Source organism: Oncorhynchus mykiss, chromosome 12 (genome assembly GCF_057628025.1).
Source record: "Oncorhynchus mykiss isolate SJ-2025 chromosome 12, ASM5762802v1, whole genome shotgun sequence".
Classification (NCBI taxonomy): Eukaryota; Metazoa; Chordata; class Actinopteri; order Salmoniformes; family Salmonidae; genus Oncorhynchus; species Oncorhynchus mykiss.
In genome coordinates this window covers 66960704-66966195 of record NC_143033.1, presented here as the reverse complement: position 1 = coordinate 66966195, position 5492 = coordinate 66960704, and positions in this window count along the sequence as shown.

Here is a 5492-nt window from a genome sequence, read left to right as displayed (position 1 = left end):
GCAGCCTAACGTTAGTTAGCTAATTTATTTGCTAGCTTTCATACAGTAGGCATATATTAATAATAATATATTTAATATAAGTAGACATGCACTCATAATTGAATGTAGTGCATATAAAGCACCCACAAACCACTGGTGGCTGAATACACAATCATCGCGGGATGAACGAGTGACGAATTTCCAGCCAAGGGTGGGCCATTTAAATAATTTCTTCCTCATTTTTTAAAATTATATATATATATTTATTAACAACAAATCAATACAGAAAGTACATGAGGGAACACAAGTGTATATATAAATAATGTGACGACCCTTGGTTTATAAGAGCGGAAATCTACTCTGCCGCACGAGCATGCTTTTGCGTCACAGTCGATAGCGCGCTGGACCTCGGGCTCGAAGGTCGAGGGTTCGAAACCTGCTCCCTGCTATTTCATTACAATAATATACAAAGGACAATTGTGCTAGGGGGTACAATGTCAGGACCTTAAGGGACATACATAGAATTCTAAGTGTAACAGCTTTTTTATTTTTTGTCGTAAGAAAATGTGGTGTTTTGTTTTTAAATTTGCATATGTGAATATGGAATTTGGCCAAAATAATAATGAAATTAATGACATAAAATTGTTTAAACTTATTTCTATCATAGGTAAAGAATCCAAGCAGTACATCCCTCCACAATAGTGTAAAATCTTCATAAGTGTGTTCAATTATAAATCTATTGATGTCTTGCTACATGAATACAATGCCAAAAAAAAGATGCAACAACGTTTCTGGTACAATTTGAGTTTGTTTTTCTTAAACTTCTTCATATTGGCATGTTGGCAGGATCATATTTATGAATAATTTTAAAGGAAAGTTCCTTAATTTTGTTACCAAGTAGATATGTGTGTGGCAACATCCAACATTTTTTCAACAGATATTATCAATAAAACTGTTCCAATAAGGCATGACATAAGGTATAGATACAACATCCTGCTGAAACAAGGTTTGTATTGATCTGTTGTTGAATGAACCAAAAGAGAAACAAATCTTTCCTACTGATGAGTCAACAGGGTTAACGGAAGGTAGGTTCTGAGGGTCAGGTCTTGACACGTTCCTGAAAAATAAAGCAACACCTGAGGGAATGGCATCTAAAACAATTGCAAAATCTTTAGGTCTTGTAAAGTGATAAGAATTCCTTATAAATACGGTTTTTTTTTTTAAAGAGTTGACTCACCAATAGGATATTATTTCAGAACCAATATTCTAAAAGCAAAGTATTTTATACAATATATCCCGATTATTCCATATATATCTGTGTGGAGAAAATTATACTTATAAAAGCAGAGTTTCACTGGAACTTGGTCAATATTATAATTGCAAATTAACATGAAGTTGAGGCCACCAAAAGTAGAGAAGACATGAGGAATAACATTTCACATAGAAGTGGGTCTTATTAGGAATTGTTTTATTCAATTGATCTTAAAAGCCCTCCATACTCATAAGTGTTCATTACAACAGTTGTCCTAACATAATGGGTACGGTTTCTCCACAGAAAGTTGAAAAGCATCTGGTCTATTGGCTTTCTTATTTTATCTTCAAGATATAAAGATAGAGTGCCATATGTTAGTCTAGAGATACCTTCAGCCTTGGTTATTAGGACTCTTCCTTTTAAAGATAAGTCCCTCTGTAGCCATTGATTTAGCTTCTTCTGGGCTTTTTTAATAAGAGGGTTAAAATTAAGTAAGCCTCTAGACTTCTGATCCTCAGTAATGTTTTTTTTTCACCTTTATTCAACCAGTTAGGCCAGTTGAGAACAAGTTCTCATTTACTACTGTGACCTGGCCAAGAAAGCAAAGCAGTGTGACAAAACAACACAGAGTTACACATGGGATAAACAAAAGTACAGTCAATAACAATAGAAAAATCTATATACAGTGTGTGCAAATGGAATAAGGAGGTAAGGCAATAAATAGGCCATAGTAGCAAAGTAACAACAATTTAGCAAATTAACACTGGAGTGATAGATGTGCAGATGATGTGTAGGTAGAAATACTGGTGTGCAAAAGAGCAAAAAAAAGTAAATAAAAACATTATGGTAGTTGGATGGGCTATGTACAGCTACAGCGATCGGTGAGCTGCTCAGATAGCTGATGCTTAAAGTTAGTGAGGGAGATAAGTCTCCAACTTCAGTGATTTTTGCGACTCGTTCCAGTCATTGACAGCAGAGAACTGGAAGGAAAGGCGGCCAAAGGAGGTGTTGGCTTTGGGGGTGACCAGTGAGATATACCTTCTGGAGCGTGTGCTACAGTTGGGTGTTGTTATGGTGACCAGTGAGCTGAGATAAGGTGGAGCATTAAATAGCAAAGACTTATAGATGACCTGGAGCTAGTGGGTCTGGCGACGAATATGTAGCGAGGGCCAGCAGGTCAGTGATCTGTTTGTTAACTTGGCTTTCAAAGACTTTGGAAAGGCAGGGCAGGATGGATATAGGTCTGCAATAGTTTGGATCTGTCACCCCTTTTGAAGAGGGGGATGACCGCGGCAACTTTCCAATCTTTAGGAATCTCGGACATCACGAAAGAGAGGTTGAACAGACTATTAATAGGGGTTGCAACAATGGCGGCGGATAATTTTAGAAAGAGGGTCCAGACTGCTGGCCAAGTTGATTTGTACGGGTCCAGGTTTTACAGCTATCTGGATTTGGGTGAAGGAGAAGCTGGGGAGGCTTGGGAAAGTAGCTGCGGGGGGTGCTGAGCTGTTGGCCGGGTTGGGGTAGCCAGGAGGAAAGCATGGCCAGCCGTAGAGAAATGCTTATTGAAATTCTCAATTATCGTGGATTTATCAGTGGTGACAGTGTTTCCTAGCCTCAGTGCAGTGGGCAGCTGGGAGGATGTGCTCTTATTTTCCATGGACTTTACAGTGTCACAGAACATGTTGGAGTTAGAGCTGCAGGATGCAAATTTCTGTTTGAAAAAGCTAGCCTTTGCTTTTCTAACTGATTGTGTGTATTGGTTCCTGACTTCCCTGAAAAGTTGCATATCGCAGGGACTATTCAATGCTAGTGCAGTATGCCACAGGATGTTTTTGTGCTGGTCGAGGGCAGTCAGGTCTGGAGGGAACCAAGGGCTATATCTGTTCTTAAATATACATTTTTTGAAAGGGTGCATGCTTATTTAAGATGGTGAGGAAATTCCTTTTAAAGAACAACCAGGCATCCTCTGACGGGATGAGGTCAATATCCTTCCAGGATACCCGGGCCAGGCCAATTAGAAAGGCCTGTTTGCAGAAGTGTTTTAGGGAGCATTTGACAGTGATGAGGGGTGGTCGTTTGACCGCGGACCCATAACGGACGCAGGCAATGAGGCAGTGATCGCTGAGATCCTGATTTGAAAACAGCAGAGTGCAAGTTGGTCAGGATAATATCTATGAGGGTGCCCATGTTCATGGATTTAGGGTTGTACCTGGTGGGTTCCTTGATCATTTGTGTGAGCTTGAGGGCGTCTAGCATAGATTGTAGGACGGCTGGTGTGTTAAGCATATCCCAGTTTAGGTCACCTAGTAGAACGAACTCTGAAGATAGATGGGGGGCAATCGATTCACATATGGTGTCGAGGGCACAGCTGGGAGCTGAGGGGGTATATAACAGGCGGCAACAGTGATGGACTTAATTCTGGAGAGATTCATTTTTAAAATTAGAAACTGGAACTGTTTGGGCATAGACCTGGAAAGTATGACAGAACTTTGCAGGCTAACTCCTCCCCCTTTCGCAGTTCTATCTTGACGGAAAATGTTGTAGTTGGGGATGGAAATCTCAGAATTTTTGGTGGCCTTCCTAAGCCAGGATTCAGACACGGCTAGGACATCAGGGTTGGCGGAGTGTGCTAAAGCAGTGAATAAAACAAACTTAGGGAGGAGGCTTCTGATGTTAACATGCATGAAACCAAGGCTTTTACGGTTACAGAAGTCAACAAATGAGAGCGCCTGGGGGCACACAGGGCCTGGGTTAACCACCACATCACCCGAGGAACAAAGGAGGAGTAGGATGAGGGTACGGCTAAAGGCTATCTAGTGCGTTGGGAACATAATGAAAGGAGCATAATGAAAGGACGTGGTAGCATAACATAGATGGGTATGGTAGGGTGCGGGTACAGTGGAGGTAAACCTAGGCATTGAGTGACGATGCCTAAATATTTAAGTTCTTATTTCACTGGAATACCATAATATGAAAGTGCCACACAATCTTTGACAGCCATGAGTGCACATTTATTAATGTTAAGATATAGACCAGATGCTTTGGAAAAGGATTGTGTCACATTGATTGATATGGGAATCTGACAAGCGTCTTTCAGAAAACATTCCTTCCTCCCTCGCCAATTGCCCTGCAAGTGTATACTCGTCAGACGTCATCAGAAGTGTCCACTTAATTTGAGGGCTGAGGGGATAGGGTATGTCTTTTAAGTGTTTGGACCGCAGTCCTTGAAAACAATGGTCAGACATATTGAACGCAGTCTCCAGTTCTTATTATACCAAGAAAGAAAGAGGCCGAACTCGGTGGAAAATTCTATTCACTTTCAATTTAAGGGCTGCATTGATGGGAAACATTTGTTTCCATTGCCAAAGCAGGTGAAATACCATTCTCCAGCAGGTGGCGTTTTTGTTTTTGTTGCCCACCAAGCAAGGTCAATGAGTGACGAATTTAGTCAACAAAAAAATGAATAGTTTATTTTCTACGTGAGGTTTATTTGATCGAATAGATGTTACGTAATGCTTAAGTTGTTACTCGTGTACAGATAAGTAGGACACGTGATATCCCGGAAATTTTGGGGAAAAAACTCTTTATATCGGAGTTGTATCGATATGGCTATGCATGTTATGAGGCGAGTCAGCAAAGTATCGCTCTCCATTGAATACATGCAGTCACGTCAACAACCCTCATCGAATTTTCAAAAAAGTATTACAATAATGAGATCTATCCACCAATCCAAATAAAGGATAAGAGGGTGCCAGATTGCCCGCCGTCCCGCTTTGCAGTCAACGATGTCCATTGTTTAGGGCATAGAAACATGCATCTTGTCAGTATATCCATAATCTTTGTATTATACGGCAGTGGTTCTTATTATACCTCAGTGGTTTTCACCCGTGTCTACTTAGTTTAATGGTTGTTGTATATTGGCACGACAGTAAATGATGATTATGCCATAGTTACCATTTCTAAATAATATAACATTCTGAATTTGTTATTATAAAATGTATATATTGACACATTCATCTATTTCATCATTAATTTGTTATAAATGCAGAATATTTTTTTACCTGTTTTAATCCTAGTACCCACTACATTCTCCGTTAAAGTCTCGGATCCTACGGTTTACAATTATCAATTTGAGAATGGATGGAACATCAAGGTTTGGATTGCACTTGATTTTAATATTCTATATGTGGTTTGGGGTTCCACATTGTGTAAGAACTGCCAGATAGCCAGTCCATTTCTCGGGGTATCGGGCAAATGG